Raw genomic sequence first — 26,762 nt, 5'->3', positions numbered from 1 at the left:
AAATGTCATGAAGAGAAAATGCAAGAACCTTTCTTTAAAGACAAACTAAACCAGCTTGAAAATCTGCAATATTACATTACACTCTCCAGAAACCTTTAACTGAGCTTGACCTAAGCACTGAAGTGAGACTCATAAAGGAAATAGTAAAGCTTAAAACCCCAGCATGAATTAGCTCTACTGAGTAGGAAAAGCAACTGCCCTAATAGGCTTCATCAATTATTGCCTTGTCAGATTTCTGATAGTTACTTAAGATCAAACTTCTCAATTATTCACCTTTAAAAGTATCAATTAGCCAAAGCTAAACAAAATTGACTTGAAAATCGCTGTCCATCACGATAATCCCCAAAATAAAATCTTAAACCAAGAGGAAGGCAGCTCCAAGCGTTTACTCTGTTAAAGGTGAATTTTCAAAAGATTGCACATTTAAAATTGAGCTTATAACGCACGTAAATAGCATGTACTTGCATACACATGTGTGTTTTATAAACCTCTAACACACAGGCCTAAGGTTTCATGAGTAAATGTACACGTGTAGAAAAGGTCCAGGGGCCATCTGAGGTGGAGCCAAAATTTACACATGTAAGATGCAATTTCATAAGAAATGTATGCATGCAAATTTGGCAGCTTACACGCATATATTACACCTGTTCTTTATCTGGCATAAGTGAGAGAAAACATCTTTGATGTGAAATACTGACTGGGTGAGCAGTCTGGATAAACTGGGGGCAGTTCAGGCTGGAGAGCCAGGAAGGTCTCAAAGACCCTCAGATGGACTGGGCAAACTGGTGGATGAATTAGTAAAATAAGTAATTTTATTGACGGGCGCATATTGGAAAATCTCCTGACTTACATGCATAAAAGCCAGCTTACGGGAGCAAAATGCATGTAAATGTATGCATGTAAAATCTCTCCGCATATATTTTTAAAGTAAGAAGTAAAAATACACGCACAGAGTAGTTGTGCGCTACTTAACCGGATAAATTACCTGGCTGAGTAAGATAGCTAGATAAGTCTCAAATAAACTAATTATCTGGATAAGTAGCTTTGTTTGAGAATTATCCGACTATCTTACTTAACCGGATAAGTAGCGTTTTTAAAACGTATCCAGCGCTTTAAAACCACCAGTTAGACTGATAAAACGGAATTTATCCAGCTAACTTCAATATCTATTTGCGTGTATCTTTTGCATGCATGTGAATGTTGCAGGGTAGATTTATGTATATTTTATAGCCCGTGTGAATATGATACTCATGGGTTGTAAAATACTGGGGTAAATCTGTGTACTCGAGTATATAGGCTCAAGCACAGGTCTTTTAAAGCTATCCTATCTATGTATCTAAAGCAACGTGACTTTCCTGAAAAATCGCAAGCCAGTTATTTTCTGGAGTAGTAACTAACTTTCCCAGAAGTATCAGGACACTAAGATGCATCCTGATGCCCCTGGGGCAGTGAGCCACAGGGCCCAAGCGGTGTAAAGTAATCCCACAAAGTCTGACAAAACTCCTGAGAGTTTTGTCAGACCCTCTGTCCCACTCTCCTGCTACCCCTTGAGGTGGCCCCAATAAAGAAAATTTTTAAAAAGCAGAAATAGTCACTGCAGAGGCCCCCTCCCCTCATAAACCGCACTGACCACTGACACCCCTCCCCCATCCTCTCTCTCTCCTGTACCTCCCCTTTCCATACTTTCAATCCCTGTGGCCTAGTGGGGCCCAGAGGGCCTAGGATGTCATAAAAATGGTGCCTGCCAGCTGTTTTTCTATGACGTGAATGATATGGGGGAGGGTCGAGGGGATGGCTAGTTTGGAGGAGGGGAGTTTGAGGCCTGTGGGTCAGAGACTTGATGGGGATAATTTTGAAAGAGGGGCGGGGTTTGGGAGGCTGAAGGGGGGGGGGGGCTGTGCAGTGAATATTTCTGCTTTCTTTTTTAAACATTTCCTCCACTGGGACTGCCTCAAGGGGCAGCAGGATAGGTGGGACAAGGGGATCCTACAAGACCCCCCAAGAGTATTGTAACACTTTGGGAGAAGGGTACTTAGGACCTCTCGGACCCTTTACCAAGATGATGGTCCCAGGCTGTGAAGCCAGCATCGCAGAGAATTTTTAGGGAGATAATAACTTGCTGTTTATTTCCCAGCGATATTTTCCTACCAAGAAACATACCACGGGGTTTGCTAAGCCATGTTTGCCATATTTATATTGCCATATTTATATTGCCATATTTATATTTATATTTATATTTATATTGCCATATTTATTTATTTATTTATATTTATATTATTTATTTATTTATATTTATATTTATATTGCCATTTATATTTATATTTATATTGCCATATTTATATTGCCATATTTATATTGCTAAGCCATGTTTGCCATATTTATATTGTACTTTTGTATATAATTAACCTCCTCTATCTCTTTCTATTTCTTACATTCCCAGTTCATTAGCCCTTGTTAATTGTAACTGCTTCTCTTCATCACGTTATTTATGTTTGGTTACTAGTACACATACCTTTATGTATGTAACTGCTTCTCTTCATCACGTTATTTATGTTTGGTTGTATTATTCGCACCCCTGTTTTCTGTAAACCGACATGATGTGAACGAGTTCATGAATGCCGGTATAAAAAAACCTTAAATAAATAAATAAATAAATAAGCTGTGGTACTTGGTACTTAGTACTTAGTAAATCCTGCAATGGTATTTCTCCTTCCAGGGAAAAAACCTTGCCTTAGTAAACAACCCCTTTAATAAAGGTATTTGGCTAAGTCTCATCAAGAAATGTGGATGCCCTGTGTGTTTGAAAGCCTTGATAAACAATATTTAGACAAAATACCTTTTGCTATGCATGCAGTAGCAATTAAAATTACCCTTCAATAATAAATCTGAGGTATTCATAGTTATCTGTTAGAGTTAGTTTAATGTTATTATAAAGTTATGGCGCAAGAGTACCTGATATTCTGACTATTTTGAAGAATAGCCTGTAGTTCAGATAAATTGGCATGTATGCACCAAATGTAAAACATTGTGAGCTCTGGGAATTTACAGAGGCAATGTTTATGTCTTCATTATTTCAGTGAAACTTGCATAAACCCATGAGAAGGTGGATAAGACCAGATTGTTGCTGGAAACTAGAGTCTGGGAGAGATTAGTAAAAAAAATGAAGCTAAATAGTAAACCCAGAGGCTAAATCTGGAAGTAATTTGGTGAGGGATTACTAGCAATACCCATGTATTGCTGGAATGTGATGAATGGAGCAAGTAAGATTAAGGATAACTCAGGGAAAGATTATGGACTATCTGTAAGAATCAAGTCCCTGGACTCAGACTTGAGGGGAAGGTTGGCATTAAATTATCAGTGAGAAACTGGATCCAAGGCCCAGTTCTCCTGCAGCCCTGTATTCTGATTATCCTGACGTTTTCTGAATCGAGCTAATCCAGAAGAACCTCCATTTCTTTTCATAGAAAAAAAAAAACAGATTTGGAAAGGTTAGCGCCTTCTGGCTTTACCATTTCTGTAAGGAACTGATATTCTCTTAAATTCATCCTATCTAAAAAAAAATCATTCCTGGTCACTGCTAAGTTTGTAACTAAATATTTCTCATACTCTTTTTGTTAGAAAGCTGCCATTGGCATGTAAGTCTATTAGAAATCATGTGAGAAATGATCAGAATAAAAATCATAGCCTTGAACGTTTCTATTCTGTTGGAGAAAAGTGTATCTAGATGAGTAAGAAAAAATACTATAATCTTACTGATTCAAATGTTTAGCTTCCGAAATTCATAAAGCCTTGTAGGGGGTCATGTACTAAATGTGAGCTAAGAAATGGGTGCATTAACATCAGTGCATATTTCTTAGTGTACATTTACTACATGCAATAAAGAAACACTCAATAAAGATGTAAAAAATATATACACCTATCCATGTATTAACTTAAATGAGTTTAATGTATGCCCTAAAAATAACATATAGGTCCCTTACAAAGGCTCAGTTGTTTAATTTCATATCTGTGTAACCAGAGTTAAAATATAAAAATAAGGGGGTAAAGATTTTTTTTTTTACTGACCTGGAACCTGGGCTCCAAGAAAACATTGCTGGTATGTGGCGTGTTTTTTTTACCAGTTCTCACTGGGTTACTCCTGGGGGAATTCTGTGCAAAAAACTTAAAAATTCTGCGCACAAAAACTTAAAATTCTGCACAACTCTGCAATCTTTATATTGGTCAAAATAACACAATTTACATGACAGTCTTTTAAGTAATTATATTTTAATACAGAAAAAAATTATTACTTAGAGATGCAGAATTTTAAATATTTTGAGCAGAATTTCCCTAGAAATTCACTAGAAGAGTGTCCCTTCCACTCGCTCTCCCTACTCCCCTGACCACTCTGCCCTCTCAGGCCCCAGCTCTTCCACCTGCCAGTATCTTTCCCCTCTTCCTCTAGGCTCAACCCCATCCACTCTATTACCAGTCCCAGAGTTTGACCCTGTTTTCAGTACTGCCCCTCACACAGGCTCCCTCTGTCCCTCCCTTTCTCACACACATGCTCCCTCTCTCTAGTACACATACCCTTATACAGGCTCCCTCACTCTTTCACATACACACACACACATCCCCTCATACAGGGCCCTCTCTCTTGCATACACACCCACACAAGCTCCCTTTCTCTTTCACACATACATCCTCACACAGGCTACCTATGTCTCTCTCTCACGCACCACTTTACCCAGGCTCTGTCCCACACATACACAATCCCTTCACACAGGCTAGCACCCTCACATACACACAATCCCTTTTTCATACACACAAGTTCCCAATCTCTCACACACATGCACACTCCTTCGCAACCTCCTCATATAGGCTCCCTCTCTCTGGCACCCACACTCAAGCATCCTCCCCCTCACCTCCCATGCTCTCTCTCACCCTTTCCTGCTCACCCCCCTGCTCTTTCCCCCCCCCCCTTTTCACCCTCCCCTCCCTTCTGTCACACCCCTCTCCCCTCCCCTCTCTCACACCCTCCCCTCTCTCACAACCATCTCCCTGCTCTCTCATCCTCCCCTCTCCTCTCTCACACCCCCCTTTCTCACACCCCTCTCCCTCTCCTCTCACACACATACATTCACTCTCACCGGGACCTTCATCTTTGCCGCGAGCAGAGCACACTCGCAGCACCGGGGGCTTTCATTTTCGCTGCAAATGGCGCACGTCCTGCGGCACTGGCGGCCTTCATTTTCACGGTGAATGGCATGCGTCCCGTAGCACCGAGGGCCTTCATTTTTGCTCACTCCGTTTGCGGCATGCTAGGGTCTCCTCTGCCATTTTCTGCACATAATTGCCAAATTCAGTGAAGAAAATGTCAATTCTGCGCAGGTGGGGAATCGTGCACAAATTCTGTGCTCTGCAGTAGTGCAGAATTCCCCCAGGACTACTGTGAATGATGCTGCATAGTAAAAATGTGCAAGCAGCTGTAAGAGCTCTTGTTTCCCTCCCTGTGCTGATGAGAATCTGATGACTGCAATGTGCAATAAAGTTGCAGGAGAATTGACATCAACCCAGAAGTGACAAGAAGGAGGTACTTCCTGGTTTTACAGAGGTCAGAAGAACTTTTAAAAGTTTATAAAAATGGATCTGAGCAACAAAGATATTAAAAAAAAAAAAAAAAAGCGATTCTAGATGGGGACAGCCTGCCTGACTCCCACCTTGGATTTAAAACCTCAGTTGAATTTTGCCAAAATCAATTTTAGGGGTCCAAGAGCTCTTTTTAAAGTTAGAATGGTGACAAAATAAGCATTGGGGCCAAATTGGAGGAGCTTTTCCTGATAGCCAAAGGTGGTCTGTGATCTCAGAATGTGTCAAAAATACCCTAGAGTGCCTAAGGTGGACCTGAAAATCCATATTGGTCAGGTCAGAGATGCCTAACTAAATACATCCTGTGTTTTTGAAGGGGTTTTGTGAGGTTTCAAAGGCCTTGTTCTGGAGCAGAAATGGAGGAAGAGGACCCTCTACATATTTTATTTTAATGAAAGTTTGAGTAGGGATTTTTAAATATATTATGGTGTTATAGAAGTAGGGTTTACGGTAAAGAGAGAATCTGAAACACTGGAAAATGCCGTGAATCACTTCAAAATCCTTTCCAAATTATTTGGAAGAGAAAAATTTGGATTCCCAAACAAATTTTCTCAGTGAAAGAGAAAAAAAAATCATACTCCATTTTGTCACTGGAATCCTGAGGAAAGTATCTGTCTATGTGAACCCAAATTTAGTAAGAAGACAAAGTCACTATCAAAAAATTATCACTGTGACACTGAAGCTGCCAATTGGGTGCTGTCTGTTTAAGGGCTGTAAACACACTGGAGAGCCACAGTCAAGAAGGGGCATGTGCAGCCAGATCACCCTTTCTTCAGCAACATAGAGGGAGTTCTCTGCTTTGTTCTTCCCTGAAACTAAAGAAATTCTGTTTTAATTAAGGTTACAAACCATTTATATCTGCATTCATGTGAATTGTACAGCAGTTAGCGAGCTTGTAATGGAGTTTCATCATTATTTTGCTTATATAATAGTGCAAGTTGTTAGGATTTAAAAATATGCAAACTACTGTTATTAGTTGAATTACTATAAGCAATGTATTTGTCCTTACAAAATATTACATTTAAATGTTGATTGTGTGATAACGAAGAGAGCTGTACTCAGAAAGAGGCATTTGCAGCCAGATCACCCTTTCCTCAGCAAGACAGAGGGAGTTCTCTGCTTTGCTCTGCCCTGAAACTAAAGAAATTCTGTTTTAATTAAGGATCCATGTTGTGAAAGACTTAGAGGCCTTTGAACTGCCAGAGACTTAGGGTTCTCTTGGCTGGAGGCTGCTGTAAGGAGGGATCAGCCCTTAGTAACAGAAGAAACACTGAAGTCTTCTCCCGCCCTGCAGCTTTCAAATGGCTCCACAGTAGGACACAAGCTAGGACTTTGTTATCAGTGCAAAGACTGTATAAAGATTGGAGTTAGCTGCTGATTTAATACCAGTTTGAAACCTTTGAGCAGGATTTAATGTCTAAGCCTCTACAGTATTCATATATTTGTGGAGTGAGCAGATTGACCAAGTTTGCTAACCATTCAATAGGGATGTGAATCGTTTTAGGACGATTAAAATTATCGTCCGATAATTTTAATATCGTCTTAAACCTTTATGGAACACAATACAATAGAGATTCTAACGATTTATCGTTATAAATCGTTAGAATCGTGAGCCGGCACACTAAAACCCCCCTAAAACCCACCCCCCCACCCTTTAAATTAAATCCCCCACCCTCCCGAACCCCCCCCCAAATGACTTAAATAACCTGCGGGTCCAGCGGCGGTCCGGAACGGCAGCGGTCTGGAACGGGCTCCTGCTACTGAATCTTGTTGTCTTCAGCCGGCGCCATTTTCCAAAATGGCACCGAAAAATGGCGGCGGCCATAGACGAACACGATTGGACGGCAGGAGGTCCTTCCGGACCCCCGCTGGACTTTTGGCAAGTCTTGGGGGGGTCAGGAGGCCCCCCCCCCAAGCTGGCCAAAAGTTCCTGGAGGTCCAGCGGGGGTCAGGGAGCGATTTCCCGCCGCGAATCGTTTTCGTACGGAAAATGGCGCCGGCAGGAGATCGACTGCAGGAGGTCGTTCAGCGAGGCGCCGGAACCCTCGCTGAACGACCTCCTGCAGTCGATCTCCTGCCGGCGCCATTTTCCGTACGAAAACGATTCGCGGCGGGAAATCGCTCCCTGACCCCCGCTGGACCTCCAGGAACTTTTGGCCAGCTTGGGGGGGGCCTCCTGACCCCCACAAGACTTGCCAAAAGTCCAGCGGGGGTCCGGAAGGACCTCCTGCCGTCCAATCGTGTTCGTCTATGGCCGCCGCCATTTTTCGGCGCCATTTTGGAAAATGGCGCCGGCTGAAGACAACAAGATTCAGTAGCAGGAGCCCGTTCCGGACCGCTGCCGTTCCGGACCGCCACTGGACCCGCAGGTTATTTAAGTCATTTGGGGGGGGGTTCGGGAGGGTGGGGGATTTAATTTAAAGGGTCGGGGGTGGGTTTTAGGGGGTTTTAATGTGCCGGTTTTACGTTTTTTCGATTTTTTCACGATTTTTCACGATATTTTACCCCCCCAAACGGCAACAATACGATTCCCTCCCCCTCCCAGCCGAAATCGATCATTAAGACGATCGAGGACACGATTCACATCTCTACCATTCAATAATGTTTAATGCTGTTACATGCTAATGAGGTGTGTAGTTTCATTATTGGTGCTGGGCTATCACTTGAACTGCAGGTCTCTTGTATATATCTACTTCTCTCTACAGCCTTAGCCTTGCAAAGTCTGAAGTTGGTTAACCCTAAAGTAATAACCTACAGCAAGAAACCCATGTCACATATATAATGCAAGGTTACATATGCAAATGAGCTGGTGACACCATTTTATGAGCCAGTGTTGGAGGGAAAAATATGTGAAGGGGCTAGTGGGCTGATACATATAAGTTTCTCACTGATAAAGAAATTCAGATTTCATCTCAGCTTCAAACTATGGGCCTTATTTTCCAAACGTATCGCACGTGGTAAGGGACGTTTCACACGCGAAATGTCCCTTTTCGCGTGCGATACCAAAATGGGGGCGGAGTCGGCCCCGGAAGAGGAGGAGTCGGGGCATCACCGGGGCCGACTCCGCGACGACGGCGCACACAGTGAAAAGGTAAGTGCCTTTTCGCTGCCTATTTCGCTCCCAATAGCTACACCTCCTATGGTGGCGCTATTGGGTGCGAAACCGGCTAGCGCAGGCCCGCCCCCCTGGAGTCAGGATAGGGGATGCTGGGCAGGGAGAGGGACAGGAAAGTGTCACTGCAGTACATTAAGGGCCAGATTTATAACATGCACACAGGCATAGATTTGTTCGTGCAACTCGGCGCGAACAAATCTACGCTCAATTTTATAAAAATGCGCGCACAGCAGTGAGCATATTATAAAATCCAGGGTCGGCGTGCGCAAGCAGGTGCACAATTGTGCAAATTGCGCGCGCCGAGCAGCCTTCCTCCGTTCCCTCCTAGGCCGCTCCGAAATTGGAGCGGCCTCAGAGGGAACTTTCCTTCCGCCCCCCCCCCCCGCACCTTCCCCTCCCTTCCCTATCTAACCCCCCTCCCGACCTTTGTCGAAGAAGTTACGCCTGCCCAGAGGCAGGCGTAACTTGCACACGCCGGCTCTACATCCCCCGGTCCGGTGGCTGTTCCGGAAGCCTCGGTCTTGACCCGGAACACCCCCGGACCGGCACCCCGCCCACGGCCCCGCCCCCAGAATGCCCATTGTTTCAAACCCTGGGACTTACCTGCATCCCGGGGCTTGCATGCACCGCCAAGCCTATATAAGATAGGCTCAGCGCGTGCAGGGGGAGGCAGCGGTAGGTTTTTGGGGGTTATGCGCGTAACCCTTTGAAAATCTACCCCTAAATGTTTTTGTTTACTCCAGGTAATTCTTATGTGATAAGGGACAAGGGTTTCTGTTTTTCTTTATAAACAATTCCTGTTTTACCTGGCTGAATTGTCTGGTTTGAGCTGCAGTAACAGCAGTCATTAGAAAATAAGAGGCAGACAGTTGGGAGGGGCACCAGCACAAGTCATGGCTAGGAAAAGGCAGCAGCAGTGATGGAATAGCATGACTGACTGAGCAAGCTGTAGGTAGGAGATGTAGTGGAAGTTAGCTGTAGCTTGAACACTCGATGTGCAAGCACAGTTTCTATGCGCTACTACTAGGCTTACCATATACCTCACTCAGACCACTACAAATTTTACAAAACACTGCTGCAAGAATTTTGACCGGAAAAAGTAAAAGAGACCACATCACTGAAACCCTAGCCGAGTTACACTGGTTACCTGTTGAGCAGAGAATACAATACAAAACACTTTGCATCTTACATAAATTAATACATAACGAAAAAGCGGAATGGCTTAACACAGCCCTCCGCGTACACGTACCAAACAGAAAGCTTAGATCAGCGAATAAAGCACTCCTTACTATCCCATCAATAAAGACAGCAAGACTAACTCAAGTAAGAGATAGAGAACTATCCTTGGCAGGACCCATACTGTGGAACACCATGCCACTAGAGTTAAGGTTGCAAATAGACAACAAAACCTTCAGAAAAGGCTTAAAAACTTGGCTATTCAAGCAAGCCTACCAAACAGAAAAGGAGAAACAGTGAGGCAGGCGAAGTGAAAGGTTTAAACAAATAAGGTGCGTAGCTGTATTTCTATTTGTTTTTACGTTACCTTCTCGTTCTTCAACAGAAGATAAATTGACACTTATAAAGTTAGAATTGTTTTTAAACTGATAATTCCTGGACAGTATTGTATCACAAACCAATTTTATCATTTAGAAAACTATGTACCGAAGCATTACGGCACTTGTGTAAATTAATATATCTCAGCATCCTTATTTTATGTGCCCTATTGTAAACCGTTGTGACGGATCCTTCTTAACGACGGTATAGAAAAGATTTAAATAAATAAATAAATAAATAAATAAATAAATAAATAAATAAATAAATATCTGCAAATCCCTCTTGCTCCTCTTCCTTCTGTGGCTGCATCAGCTTCCTGATACAAAGACCAGACATCTGATTGGAGGGACAGCAGACACCATAATCATTCAAGCCATTCTCTGATTGGATGATATGCAGTGCAGCCAATATAGTGCCGACGCTGTCCTAGGGGCATGCATGCATGCAGTTTTGACCAAACATTACAGTGCCTGGTTACCTCTGCAACCGGACACTATACAATTAGCTTAAAAACCAGACTGTCCGGTCCAAAACTGGGCAGTTGTTCACCCTAGACTTATGTTATCTTCTTCTGACATTCTCTTTCTGACCTTAAGGTTGCATAATCCTACAAAGAACTTCAAAGGAACACTCCAGTAAGAAATTGCTGAATTAGAACTCATCAAAAAATTTAACACCGTCATTCTAGGTCTGAACAGAGACCATGGCTTCATGGTACACTGCAAATATCTAGGAATGTAACTGTTTCAGATTAACATATATTTTTCACATTTACCTCAGTTGTCAGTAGGCTGAACTATAATCCTATTAACAGTCTTTCCATATCTTGTCCTGCCTTAATCCGTGCCTTCTCTTTGTATTTTTCCCTCCCCCCACCTACCCATCATCAAGTATATTTTACCCACTTCCTGTACTACACTTCATATATCTGATGACATTAACTCTGTCCTCGAAAGCTCATGCCTCAATACATTTTTTAGTTTATAAGGTACCACTTGCCACTTGTCATCTTCTCTACATAGTTTCTCAGAAGTGTTTTAAGCATTATAATAACTACCTTTCTGCATAGTTTCTCAGAGGCATATTAAGCCTTGTTTATTATAACAACTACCTTTTCTGTATCCTTTTCATTTCCTGCATTGAGTAAGTGTGAGTATAGCTAGATCCCAGACAAACTTCCATTACAGGGTGCATTGTATCTGTGTGGTATGTGTGTGTACGGTTTAGTGGCTTTGTATACATACATGATGGGGAATTGTATTTGAGAATGTGAGGCTGCATAGGCTGGGAGTATAGCATTGTGTGAAGTGTGGGTATCTGTGTGGGGAGATATATTTGGGGGATAAGTGTGTGGGGTTTGTATGTATTCTTGAGTGGGTAGGTGGTTTTGTGAGTGGGATGCATTTGTGGAGGGTTTCAAGATGTATGGGATTGTGGTTTGGGAGCTGGGGTTGTGCGTTTGTAGGTAGTGGATGCGATTTGAAGGTATGGGGGCAGTATTTGTGGGTGGGGGTTGTATGTGTGTGGTGTATATGTTGAATGTTTGTGGGGGGTTATGTGCATAGGGGGTGTCTTTTTGGGGCACTCTCTACCAGGGTACGATCAAGCTAGGGTGAGAGAAAATTGTAGAAATCTCATCTTTGTGTGACTTTCCTCACTCAAAATCACGTCACATCTTCCCTGATGTGTACTGTGCTGTTTGTGCATCTCATTGTGCATGTAAAACTGGCCCCAAAACCCTAGACCACCACCAAAACCTCACCTCAAGTTACTAGCTGGCCCTCCTATAGTGGTATAAATAGTTGACTACTATGAGAGCCTTATAAAGAAGCTTATGCCCCTTTTCCCTATTGCAGATGTTATTCATGTGACAATTATCACATTTTGATGAATCTAGGCCTTAGTTTGTATATCAATTTCTGCTGACTAACTTAACCAAGAAACCATGGCACTGGAAGGCTTTTCTAAACATCTCTTATGTTAGTGCCATAAAAATGTCACTGGCAACTGTCTTGAGGATATTTATTTCACCAGTGTTCAGCAAAAACTCAGTCATCTGTGACTGTATAAAGCTCCCAAGTACTGATAGATTTCAAAATTATGTGAAGATTATCTAAATGCATCATCAACCTCTGACCTCATTTCCCTGCTTGGTACCACCCGCATCATACAATAGAGATGGGCATTCATTTGAAACAAAATGCAAAATTTTAACAAAATATCCCATTTCATTTCAATTCATTATAAAAATGAAAAAAAGCCAAATAGTTTTTTTTCTTGTCACTTTTTACAATTAAGCTCTATCACAGCTGCAAAAGAAAAAAAAAAACGCCAGGAAAAAAGGTGGTAGTTATTTCCTGCATTAAAAACGTGTGTTAAGTTGCATTAATGCCCCTCATTTTCATAGAGCCCAGCCCAACCCCTCCCCTTTGAATAAATTTTAGAAATTTGCATTCACTTCTTGCGTTGCAATAAATATCACATGCGTTATAGCGTTATCACTGGTGTTAGGGCCCTAATGCCCACAATAAGGGCCTAACGCATTTTGAAGAATGACCCCGGTGTTGATTCAGTTTGTATAAAGCATGTGGAGTGTTTGATTTTAGGGTTGAGGGAAAATATAGGCAAGGAGATAACTATCAGGGCCTTGCATTTCAATCAACTGACGTAGATTTCTGAAAGAAGCTTTTAAACTTTATTCATTTATTACTTAGAAAAGGAAAAGAAACCCACATGACTATGGATTTGCGAACATATTTGAGTCAAATCTATACAAGATGGATTTCAGTGTGCTCCAGCTGGATATTGAAGATTGAAAAGGGGAGGTACCCTGCAGGTACCAGCAAGAAATGAGGAACATGGATAAGAAGTAAAGAGTAAATAATAAACATCTGGAGAAGGGTATGAAACATGGAACTTTAAAGGTGAATTTTAAAAGCCCAGCACACACATGCGAGCAAAAATCAGGCTCATATGCACCCAACCCTATTTCAAAACTTTGAGATGCACGTGCATCTTGGTGCGGCATGCATATCTCAATAAGTTTCCAAAAGGGGCATGGTCTGGTGAGACATGGACGTTCCAGGACAGGGCCAAGAAATGCGCGTGTATCTGTCTATGTGCCTGGGCATGCACCCAGGTCCCCTGCCGCATACATTTATTTCTACTATTGAGGAGGTGTAAGTCAGAAAAAATACCCCAACTGTTTCAGAGGGATTTAAAGGATCTGGAGTAATTGGGGGGAGTGCAGGCTATTAAACCAGAAGCTGTTTGTAGGATCTAGCTCAAAACTAGGCAAATTGGTGAATGAAATGATAAAATAGTAATGATGTGGATGCACACCCTTTTTAAAATTTACTGACTTACACAGTAGAAGTGGCATTTAAAACTGAGCGCACATTGATGTGCCTACTGTATTTTATATCGTGCATGCACATGCACCAAAGTGCGTCCACGCACCAGTTTGAATGTTACCATTCCTATGTATGTCATCTCCAATTACTAGGCCTCAGCTAGCTAAGACTTAACTTTGTTGCATTAATTGGTCTTGCAGCCACTGCTGTTTATTTGTGTTTATAGAGCAGTCTGCAGCTGTTGCTGACCTGTGGCCAGGACCTGAATTATTTGTTCCATTTTATCTCCCTTTGGGGCCAGCTCCCAAACAGATAACTCACACAAAGCAGAGAAAACAAAAATACCTGCTGGCCTGTCCAACCCTAACTTATTACTTGATCCCTGACTGTCCAGGCAGCGATAGCCCTCTTGGCCTGCTATAGTAGAATTTGAAGTCCGAGGGCCCCAGGAAAGGACTTTTTTTTTTCTTCTGAGAGGCTATGGGTTTTTTACTTATGCTTCCCACTTAAGCAAAAACCTTCCACTGCTAAAACCACATGTAAAATTTTCAGGCCTGCTGTAGCCTCAGGAATAATCCAGGAACACAATGAGACCTAACTAGTCCAGTTTTGGTGCAAGTATTTATTTGCGGAGGACTTGGTTCACACTTACAGAAACAAAATATTGGCTCACCTTTCGTTAGGTTCAATTGTCTGTACAAATATACCAGGAAGTCCTCCTAGATCCCTAGGGCCTCCGCAAGCTTTCTAGGCCAGAGTTCTTATGGTAGGTGAAGGGAACCTCCTTTCACCCAGAATCCGTTGTGGAGGATTTGGTTACAAACCTGAACTGGGCTCCTTAAGGTAGAATGAAAGAGTTGTCGGTACACTCAGTCGCGTACAGATTTATTGGCAAAATCAGAAATGTAAATTGACTGGATTGCATGAGAAGTTGTGTTGTGAGTAGCCAGGCCATGTTTTCAGCTTGCTCAGTGTTAGTTATCAGAAGTGGGCAGAGGTCAATGATTGTGCAATGTAGGGACAAGCAATTAGTAGAATATATTTAGCGTGACTGAATTCTTACAGCTGTGCAGGAAATATGCTTTAAGGCTGTATCTTCAGACGTATGGGACAGGATGAAAAGAGGAACAAGGTTAAAGGTTACAGAGGAAAGATGTTCTGACATGCTTAGCGATGCAAATATAAAGATATGCCAGAAGTAAATATGTATGATTGCTGAAAGAAAAAAGGAGAAATAGAAAATTACTGGTCAAGGTGACCTAAGAATGTTGAGACATGTAATTCATGCTAACTTAAGACTGGTTCTCTGATGTCAGAGATTCTTTTGGTGTGTGCACATCCAATGAATGGTGGTGCTTATGACAGTTAATTTGGGCATGATTTTTATTTCCTCTAAGTTAGAAGGACCAAAGACTTAATTATTGCAGATGTAGGCTGGTTGGGGGTTGCAGGGGTCTGTCTGCTACCAGACACTGCTAGCGGTCCTCCCACCTTCCTTTCGATCCTAAGTCAGGTAAAAGACAATGTGTATGCTCCTCTGAAACAGACTTTTATTTATGAGATTTGGCAGGACATAGCATTAGAAAATAACAATAATTCTTATCTTTAACATCCTGGCTACTAAACACCAGTTTTCCCTAAAGAAAGTTCTGTATCATGGGTGGTAACAAAACATGCCATAAACCTTAGCCTGCTTATGACTAACTTACATACCCCTGATTCTAACTGTCAGGTGAGTCCTCTGTTCTGGCAGGAGTACTGGAGAGCGTGGGCAGGGGAGAGGCTTGCTTTCTGGCTTGACTGGCAGACAGGGTTGGTTCTACCCTTCTTAGGCAACCTGGTGGCAGGGAGATCTGGTTAGCTTCGGACACTCCTTTTGCTTCCTGGGACACCTCAGCACAGGTTCTTGCTTGCAAGGTTTTCTCTCTGGGTTTGCGTTCAGGATTTGGTCCCCCTCTTCCTCCGTACCTGCTCCCTTTTTGGTTTCTGGGTCGCTCTGCCAGGAGGTTCTTCTTCTTTCAGGCCTCTTTCTCCTTTTCAGACCTGAATCTCTTTTTAGCCTCCTGCCCCCCTGTCTTATACTTCTCCACTGATAAATATGCATAAGATCATGCATAGCCGCCCTTGTGGTGGGTGAAGGGTCTCTTGCCACATTGCAGGTCTTTTTCTCCCCCTTCATTACTTCGGGAGGGTACTGCAGTTGGCATGTCCCGTTCCCCCCCCCCCCCCATTTATTTGGGGAAGAAACTGCCACGTCGGCATGCCAAGCTGTGTTAGAGTGGTCAGCATTGTCTCGGGCTGCCTCTTTTTGAATATCCTTGACACTTGCTTAGATCTTAAGTCGTAATGTCTCTTCTGTATGTATCTTTATTTGCACAGGAACTGACAAACAGGCCTCTCTGATAAGGCATCTATACTGCATTTGAACAAGGCCTCTAGTTTCCACTGATGCAAAGGTAGTTTAAAGTTCACCTGGGTAAAATTCCTTCTCCTGCTATAGCAGGGTCTGGGCCTGTCAGAATTTATCCTGTGCATGGCTATTTTAATTCATAACTGGTGCATCATTGGTAAACAGGGAGATATCGCCCTACAGAGATTTCCTTGGTTTTAAATAAACATTTCACTATTCCATCATCAAGTGTCAGCAACCACAATCAGCTTCCAGTATCTTCCTTCTGAATGCAGAGGCAGTCTTAGCAATGCTCAAGGCATTGGAGGGAAAGACTCTTCTCCCCTACCCCTGACAGGGAATCTTAGAGCTCAGAGAGGAGCTTTAGCAAGTGTCTGAGAAAATCTGAATATTTTAAACCTTTGGAACTGAGGGTAGCCCATAGACTTCTCTGTGAGAACCAGCCCAGGGGTTTACATAATTATGAAGGGGGCCTATGGAGAGTCAGGTATGCCAGGGTGCCTTGGGTGCTAGGGATTCTCTTATCCATCCAGAGAGTTTTAAACACCGGGCAGAGGAGTAAGGGGATCCCAGGGCAAGGATTTCAAACTCCTTGTATCATATTAGTGCCTGCTGTATAGGTTTTTTCATTGAAAGACTGTATCAGGTGTCATTTGTATTTTGAACTGTTTCAGCAAAAACTTTAATTATTGGAATACCATACCTTGTTTAATGTTTCGCCTTAGGAGGTGGACCCCTCCCCCTACCCTGTTGAAGAAACCCAAGCCAGTATGGCAGAACATGAGGCAGGACTGAGCGCAGGTAGTGAATGTGCTCCCCAGCAAACCACTTGCACTGGAAAAGGGAGATACATAACATGGCAGCCATCCTCACTTTAGCTTCTGTTTTCCGACTGCCGTGATAAACAGAAACTGAGCCGTTCTTAAACCGCCGCCTGCTAGCCACCTACAAGCTCTGCTGATAAATGAGATAGCACAGAATCCCTGCATGGATTTTATGCCAGGGAAGCAGCCTTTCTGCAGTCTGTGTTTATATTATGCTCCTCTTTTATACTGCCTTCCTTGAGATAATTTCCACCTAAGGCAGTTCACATCAAGGAAATACAGCAATCAAAATACATCATATTCCTTCCCCAAAGGCTGCATGTCTGACAGAGATGAGAGAGAGAAGAGAGAGAGAGATCATTCTCCCTCTTTGCACCCACTCTGTAGATTCCCTGCCCTCCGACATCCGTAACACAAAGGACACTACAGCCTTCACAAAAAACCCAAGACATTCTTATTCAGCAAAGTGTTTCTGCCAATAAGTTAGACCGTGATTTCTCCTTATATGTCAGCCATTTAACAGGTGTCTCCTCCTCTAGCTACATCTTGTATCCGCTTTATTGCATTCTTAATCTGGAGATATATGTACACAGCACAAATGATGGTTTGTCTATTTCTACAGTCTTGTTAATATTTTAATTTATGTAATTTTATTGTATCTTGCCCTGAATCTTATTGGAGGGGAAAGGTAACAAATATTCTAAATAAAAAAAATCATAGAAATTATACAGCAATAAAATGAAATACCTAAGAAATAGATCAATAATCTAGAAACCCAGGACTATTGTGCCACATCTGTCACCATGTTTTATGGTTAAAAGATAATAAACAATTATTAATGGAGGAGAAACCATCTCCTTTACTTCAATGGAGAAGAGTGAGGAGAGAAAATATGAGGTTAAACACTGTATCAGTAGATTCATATGAAAAGCTAACATAGTACATTTTGGCATTAAGCTATTTATTAAGGAGTACATTTTCAAAGCAGTTTCATGCATAAAAATGGCAAACGTGTATAAGTAGCATGTACTCATGGATTTGCTTTTTTAATCAAGGGTTTCCTATTTTGTATGTACATTTTAGCAGCAGATAAAAGGGGAGGGCAAGGGACGTTTTGTGGTGGTTGTTCAGAGTACATGAGATAGTTGCTATTTTGTAAGAGATATACATGTTTACATTATCAAACTTATAGGTACACGTTTACATCTGCTAATTGTCTGGCACAAGTGAAATTGGACTTGTCTGTTGTCTGCTGTTTTTGGGTGGAAGGTCTGTGTGAATAGGTGGGTGTTCAAGGTGACATGCTAAAGGGTCTGGGTGAACTGCACATGGATTGGGTGAACTGGCATAGGTATCGATGAACTAGTGTTTTCAAGTACGCATGCAAGTATTTTCAAAACAGTATGGGGCAGATTTTAAGAGCCCTGCTCGCCTAAATCCGCCCAAATCCGGGCGGATTTAGGCGAGCAGGGCCCTGCGCGCCGGTGAGCCTATTTTACATAGGCCCACCGGCGCGCGCAGAGCCCCGGGACTCGCGTAAGTCCTGGGGTTTTCTGAGGGGGGCGTGTCGGGGGCATGTCGGGGGCGGGGCCGAAGCGCGCGGCGTTTTTGGGGCGTGTCGGGAGCGTTCCGGGGGCGGGCACGGGAGTGTGGCTACGGCCCGGGGCGGTCCGGGGGCGTGGCCGTGCCCTCCGGACCTGCCCCCAGGTCGCGTCCTGGCGCACTAGCGGCCCGCTGGCGCGCGGGGATTTACGCCTCCCAGAGGGAGGCGTAAATCCCCCGACAAAGGTAAGGATGGGGTTTGGACAGGGCCGGGGCGGGTGGGTTAGGTAGGGGAAGGGAGGGGAAGGTGAGGGGAGGGCAAAAGAAAGTTCCCTCCGAGGCCACTCCGATTTCGGAGCGGCCTCGGAGGGAACAGAGGTAGGCTGCGCGGCTCGGCGCGCGCCGGCTATACAGAATCCATAGCCTTGCGCGCGCCGATCCCGGATTTTAGCGGATACGCGCGGCTCCGCGCGTATCTACTAAAATCCAGCGTACTTTTGCTTGCGCCTGATGCGCCAGCAAAAGTAGGTCAAATCGCGCGGTTTGAAAATCTACCCCTATATGCACATACATTTTAAAATACCCGTCTGCACATATCAGTCAGGGTTATTATGTGTATGTGTTATTTATTTTGTGCCAACAAAATGTTTCTAGTGGATTTTAAAAGTACTATGAGTGCCAAAGCCGGGAGATACGAGTATGACTCAGCCTCGTGCCTGCCTCGTGGATTTTAAAAACTGTGCGAGTATGTGCACAACTCAAAAAGTTCAAAAAAGGGGCGGGAAATGGGCAGGGTCTGTGCAGGGCATGGGCGGGCCGAGTCTGTAACATGAAGTCTGTGCGTAAGTATTTAAGTGCACAAGTTTGCACTGGGTCCCTTACCGCATAGCTTACTTCTATTATGGACGGCATGTAGTAATAAAATAACAAAAACTAGGCTAGTCAGTGGGGTTTTTAAAGGGTCGGGGCTAATGGGGGTAAAAGGGAGGCAAGTTAGCTGGGGGTTTAGGAAGTCGTTCACTTACTGGGCGAACTGGGAAACAGGTATTTGTGTCGGCGCATGTATCTACTTAAAAAAAAAACCCACTTATGTGATCGAGGCAGCATTTGCACACACATACACAATCAATATAAAGTCATTGCACATGTACACATGTATAGCCGATTTATAATAGGCACACGTCCACGTGCATATACACGCGTGTATTCTAAAATTACCGCATCCATGTGCAAAAGCTGGCAAATGTGCACACCTGTGCACATGCGCCACGTGCATACTAAAACATGCATATGTTCTTTCAGAAGCAAAACTATGTGTATTTTATAAAACTGTAAAGCTCCCACTCCACTGTTTATAAAATACTAGCATAAATCCCACACATACATTTGCGCACACAAATGCTATACTGTAAATAGGTTTGAAAGGTTAGGTTTCCCTGGGGTGATTTTTAAAACTAAATTTTATTACATTTTATATTTATTTTGTATTTATTATTTAAGGAATGTATATTCTGTTGATCCACAAATCTCAGCGGATTACATCCCTACATTCACAATCAAGTTACAAAGCTCAACACATATACAATCAGTAAAATCAGGAGTTACAATAAACTAAGTAATTGATACATTAGACGGAACATACAGCAAATAGCTTTAGATCCCCCTCTAAGAGATAGTCCCTGCTATCTAGGTGCCTGACAGATTGAACGCAAGTAAGAAGAAGTGGGTTTTTATCAGCCTTCTGAAATGGTGGCCATCACTCTCGTCCCTGATCTCATCCATAGTAATGATGCTGCCGCACTAAATATTCCTTTCCTGGATAAGGTAAGTTTCAGAAACTTAGTGGGTGGTATCACAAGTATGTGTTTAGTGGCTGATCGTATAAAACAACCTGGTTGGCATTTTTGAATTGAGGGGCAAAACACTGGGGAGTAGGAAGACCAGGCAGAGCACCTTGAATCCTATATATGGGTACAGTGTATTGTCAAAGAAAAACTCTCCACAGAGTTATTTTATATTCGGGTACGGTATATTTTTAAACGAAACTCCCCATAGTGTTTACCTTTGAAAATGTAGCAAATACAAAGTGTTGTGGGACCGCGAGTAGCGGACCCATCTCTGGTGGAACGTGTGCCCTCGGGCGATGACGCAGCTGTAGAGGAGCTCCAGCAAGCACCACAGCAGGTGAGAGGCGTCCGAGTGTAGGATGATGAGATGGACCTTGACCACCGCCGCACCTGTATGCAGCAGAAGAGATCCAAACAACGCAATGTTGGTCTCATGAGTGGTCCTCCGACTACTCCTAGCCCTTTCGGACCTGCTGCATGGAGCAGCAACTGCGACAGGACAAATGGTGGTCAAAGGATGAAGACATCAAGACGAAGACAGAGACTTGAGGATGGGGAACTTGAGGAGTTCACAAAGAAACAAAGTCTCAAGTTGATTGAAGTTCGACTGAGAGGGTACTCAGGCTTACTGACAGAGTTGAGATGCAGACTCGAGGAACGTGTGGGTATCACGAAGAGTCAGAAGATCCACAAACTGGTTGTGTAGGGCACCTCACGTGCCCTACACAACCGATGAGGGCTGGTCGCGGACCACGCCAGCCGGCACGCCCTACACAGCCCAACATAGCTGGTCGCGGACCACGCTTGTGGTTCCCCATACAGGACATATCGATGGCTCCAATGAAGCCTGGGCCAAGGCGAGCCTTGCACGGCCAACGAAGACTAGGCAAGGGAAATGCCAAGGTACAGGTTAGACCAATCTTTAGGCAAAGGTAGCGGTGATGAAAATCTGGTAGGGGTTCAGGAAGGTCTCAGGATCCAGGGACTCAGTGGCCACACTCAGCGCAGAGCTCAAGTGGACTCAGAGTTTGAAGCCTGAAGATAAAAGCTTCAACGAGGACGAGGTCAACTCGGAGCGAGGACAATAAAAACCAGGGCATCTGAGGCTAAGTTGCCATGGAATAGGTCTGAATTGATTGAAGATCAGGATGAAGGTAGACGAAGATGAAGACATCAGATAATGGAGAAAGGGTCCAGACAATCTGAAGATGAAGATGTCTGAAGTAGAAGACGAAGCTGAGAGACCATGGACGAAGAAGACAAACATGGAATTCCAACGAAGAACACAAGCCTTGAGAAGCTGGATGGTAGAGAAGTCTTAGAGAGGATTGGCTCCTTGCGAAGTCCAAGCTGGAATGAAGATTGAGGCTTTTTATACTGCAGAAGAGGCGGATCCAATGATGACATCAGAGGTGCACCACTCCCATGCTGTTCCATTAAATATGGAGAGAAGAGCCAGCCTCGCCCCCCTAGAAGGAAGCAGGAAGCTATGCAGGACATTGGACAGCGGCCCTGCTGCCACACTGAAGCCTGTAGAAGGAGAAGCAGGCCTTAGGACAGGCCCGGGGATCAGGGGCAGCAACCTGCTGCTGAAGAGGGACTGCTAGCTTCTCCAGCCATCAGGAAAGACCAGGGATGCAGGCCCTCTTTCCCTGGAGGACCCAGGGTAAGGTGCATGATCTCCGGACACATGGAAATGTAGAAGCGCGGCTCCTGCCACTTGGAGCAGTTGCAGGGCGGCACCAACTATGCTACGAGAGTGTTGATGGCCTCCGTGCCACGAGGGGCTATCCGCGTGCGGCTGCTGCCACGTGTGCAGTCTCAGCACGGCACCAGTCATGCTGAAAAATGTCAGCAGCCTCCGGGCTGTTAAAAAGGCAGGGGAAAATAGGGTGGAGAAGCTGCCCGGGAGGGCAGAATCGTAACACAAAGCAGGTACTGTAAAACAGGCATGAGGATTTCAACATGAAATCCCTGCACATTGTCTGCTAGTTCCACTCTCCACCAGGCTTTCCTCTTTGTGTGTTGGTTAAAGTCCCTGTAAAGGGGGTAGGACAATCTTTTCACTGACGATTTCACCTGAGTAACTGTTTTGTTTGAAAATTGACCTCTAAAAATACATTAAATTCAGCAAGATCTACTAATCTTTGCCAGGATTCACTAGCATTTTCTTTGTCGTGTATTCATAAACAAAGTCTTATGTTTGTAATATTTGGAAAGCTACTGCCAAAGTCAAACTGCATGGACAAACAGTAAAATGGAATGGACCAGGGAAGCCACTGAACCATCACATGGCTGACCTTAGTAGCTGTCTGGTGGCATTTCACTAGTAAGAATGTTTGGTCCTACTTCAGCATACTTATATTCATGAATAAATCATCAGGCTGGTTGCACCAAGATGCACATTTTCTTTGCTGAGGCAGTAATGGATAGCAATCAAAGCAGACATTCAGTATTACAACCATTTTCTTTTCATCAGGAAAGTGCTCAAAATGTAGAATGACTAGATTAGTTTATGAAAATTGTGTAACTTATGTCTTGGCAGTAGAATTGTATACAAGAACAGATGAGCATGTGAAATACTGTTTCCCTTCTTGTCTTAAATCATTTCTTGCTGTTACCATATATTTATTCTATCATTTACAACCACTGCATTTTTCTTGGTATTGTTAATGCTACCTTGCAATTATTACCTCTGTTTAGTAGGCAAACTAACATTCATTTCCATATTTATGAAATAATGCAATTCTGTTATTGTGAGATAAAATAAAGAGGGCAAGGAGCATCCTCTGCTAAAATATGTATCTTTTTACATTGCAAAGGATTCCTGAGTGATAGAAAAATATAGCCTTTGCCACTCAAAATCTTTGTGAGTAGTACAGAAATTAATCTGTGGTGATGAATATAGTGGAACCCTTGTTATGACAATTATCATTCTACAGTGTAGTTTGTTTCCTTTTGTGCTCTATTGGGCCTAGATGTTCTCATCCTGACATAAGTGAAACACTGTACCATTTAAATAAATTAGAATTTATGTTTCAAACTGTCAGATTTACTTGGCACTCACGATGTATTTGAATAATTTGCATTTCATATTTTCACAAGATTTCAAATTTTCAGTGACAATAACTGCACAGCAGCTAAGATCAGTAATTACATCATTGCACCAATTCATGAAAGGATACGTTCACTTGTGCATGATGATATCTGCTTAATGTTAAAGTATGTTTACCCCTTGGAATCCTAAATGAAGTTAGAAAAAAGCTGCATTCCAGAAGCTGAAATGATCCCAGTTGGGCAAGTTTGGCTGAATTCATATCTGAAGCAAATCCAGAGAGCTAAACCTCAGTCACAATGTGAATTCGAAACTTGGGTTTGAGATTTTGAGTTGGTCCAGGTCTTAAAATTTCTATTGTGATGGAGATTGGTAAAAGGTTTACTGCTTCTTTTTCATGTTCCCATGTGCCAGTGGACACAAAGGAATGGGTGGAGCATGGCAGAGAGAGAAAGCAACAGTAACTGAAGGAGGCCACCTAAAAGCTGTCAAAGACATTTAAAGCAATAGAGGTGTACTGCTGGTGGCACTACCTAGGCCAGATATTGAACAACAGTAGCAGATAGTGGCATCAAGGGGGAGGAGGGAGAGGACACCCCATGATTAGAGGTTTGTGAGCATGGACTCTTGGAATGAGGTGGAATTGGCGCAACCTACAGGGATGAGCCCTGCAGATTTCCCACCATCAGCTGGCAGAGCTGGCTGTGGCAGAGCCCCAACTGAAGCATTACCTATATCAGGCCTCGCTCCCCTTAAGTTGAGCCCTCGGGTGCCAGGGCTGCCAGGACTTAGGCTTGGGCCTCGGTGGACAAGGTGGAGATCTGTGGAGATGGATGACTCAGGCTAGGATCCAGGGCAAGTTTAGCACAGGCATAGTCGAAGACAGACAGCGGTCAGGACAGGCGGCATTCAGATGTGGTGAGAGTCAGGCAATGGTCGGAGTCAGGCAGAGTTCAGTCATAGTTGAGAATCAGTCGGTGGTCAGTGGCAAGAGGAGTTCTGTTGTAGTCGCAGGTCGAGCAGGCCGAGGTCAGAACCAGAGATCCATCTGAGGGAAGAAGGGAAGGATAGGCAGGCAGGGAGATGAGGAACAGCACAGGCAGGCAGAAGACCCTGAAGAACTGAAGATTGACCACTGGACAAGATGAAGAACTGAAGACTGACCACTGGATGAAGACAAAGAACTCAAGAATGAAGACCAGGGACTTCCAAGACTGAAGACCAGGAACACAGGAGCGAAGACCAGGAATACAGGAACGAATACCAGGAAGCCAGGAACACGCTGAGACAACTTGCTCTACCAGAGGTAGTCGACCTATTGCTGAGGCGTAGATTGAAGGGATGAAGACCCTTTTATGGGCCACAGGCTGTGATGTCATCAGTGAGCCGTGGAGGATTTTCTACCACAGGCCCTTTAAATTAGGGGAAGTCGGGTGCGCGCACCTATGGACAGCAGGAGAGATGGCAGCATACCGCCACATGGCATCAAGCTGAATGCAGAGGTCTACCGTGCCATGGCTTGTGGCATCCATGTCAGCATCTAGCAAGGGAGGACCTGGCTTGGGGCTGGAGGTAAGCGTGGTGGTTCGTGGCCTTGCCCTGTGGACCACCAAATGCAAGGGGATGTGGAGGACATGTTTCGGTAGCTTGTTTACTATGTAGCAAGCCTTTTGGACTTATTTTAATTATACATATGAAAAGCACAAAGCAAGGAAAGAGGAAGAACCATTTATTCTAATGTTTCTTACGTCTATTTAGGCCAGTGGTTCTCAACCCAGTCCTTGGAACACAACTAGCCAGTCAGGTTTTCAGGCTATTCACAATGAATATGCATGAGGTAGATTTGCATGCATTACCTCTATTGCATGCATATCAATCATTTGCATATCTATTAATTTAAAAAGATGTATATTCCACCAATCCACAGATCTTGGTGGTTAACAGTAGCACACATATAATCATAAGTAGATATAATAACAGTAGAACGAACAGACCATAGTCATAAATGAAAACACATTTGAATCAAAACACAATAAAAGATAAGAAAGCAACACCATAAAACCATATATCAAGTATAACTAACAGAACATCAATATTATCCAACAAATGGTAGCTACAAGTCATCAAGGAACACAGAAGCCACAACCAAGATGACAAGGGAACCTCAGGGAGAGAATGCCAGGGAGAAGTGTGCTTTAAGCATTTTCCTAAAACGTAATAGATCCTTCTCTGCCCTGATCTTTTCAAACAGGTTATTCCATAAGATGGGACCAATTGTTCTAAAGATCTGGTTTCTTTATTCAGTGAAGGGATTTCCAGGGAGGCACTGAGAAGAAAAGAGTTGTCGACCTGGCTGGTAAGTGAATACTGCAGACACAATACAAAGTGGGACAAGATAGTGTTGAGCTTTGAAAATCAAAAAGAGAATTTTAAATTACCTGGCACAGGTAGCCAGTGCAAGAGAGCTAACACGGGGGAGATGTGATCCTGTGAAGGGGAGCCAAAGATCAGACTTTTGAATTAATTGAAAAGACTTTAAGTATGAATTAGGAAGGCCCAAGAATAAAATATTACAGTGGTTGAGAGAGGACAAGATCAGAGATTGAGAAATAGTATGAAAGTCAGAATGGCAAAGAAGAAGTTTTAAAGAGCTCAGGAGGGATATTCTGGATATTCTGTAAATCTGACTGGTAAGGTGCGTCACAAGAACTGGGTTGAGGACCTCTGATTAAGGCTATTTAAGAAACAGATTAAATTTGCTGTTGAACTAGATTAGGATTTATAAATTGTAACTTCAGGGGTTTATTTTTCAGGTTTATTTATTGGGTAACAAAAATAGGGTTTTTTTAATGTTTTCACAGCTCAAATTACAATTTTTGGTGCATTTTTAGGAAGATTCAATTTAATAAGGCATAAATCAATTTCTCTTCAATATTTTACATATTGTGTTGCAGGATGTGGGTGGCAAAGGTTGTATGTGGCTAAGGGGGATATAGTGTTCCCTGTACGTACCTGGATCAGTCCAGACAGTGGGATTCAGTTCTTCTGCCTTTGTATTTTTCTCTGCTTTCTGTCTGTTTGTTTGTATTTTGGACCAAAGTTTTTCTGTGTCAGGACAAGGCGCAGGCTTTGCGGGATCATATACAGCGGTTCTCTGCGTTACCGGATCCCACATCCTGGGACTACCTCCAACTCCTGGGGGTGATGGGATCTACCATCAACATGGTGCCTTGGGCGTTTGCACACCTCCGGCCCTTGCAGTGGGCGCTCCTCTCCCATTGGAAGCCCATTTCGCAGGACTACCAGATGAGCCTTCCGCTCCCGCAGAACACCAGGGACAGCCTGGGCTGGTGGCTGGAGCCGTCGAACCTGGTGCGCGGCGTGTCCCTGGAGGTGCTACAATGGGTGGTGGTGACCACCGATGCCAGCCTGGT

Source organism: Rhinatrema bivittatum, chromosome 4 (assembly GCF_901001135.1).
Source record: "Rhinatrema bivittatum chromosome 4, aRhiBiv1.1, whole genome shotgun sequence".
Lineage (NCBI taxonomy): Eukaryota > Metazoa > Chordata > Amphibia > Gymnophiona > Rhinatrematidae > Rhinatrema > Rhinatrema bivittatum.
The sequence above is the reverse complement of the archived record's forward strand: the minus strand, read 5'-3'. Positions refer to the sequence as shown.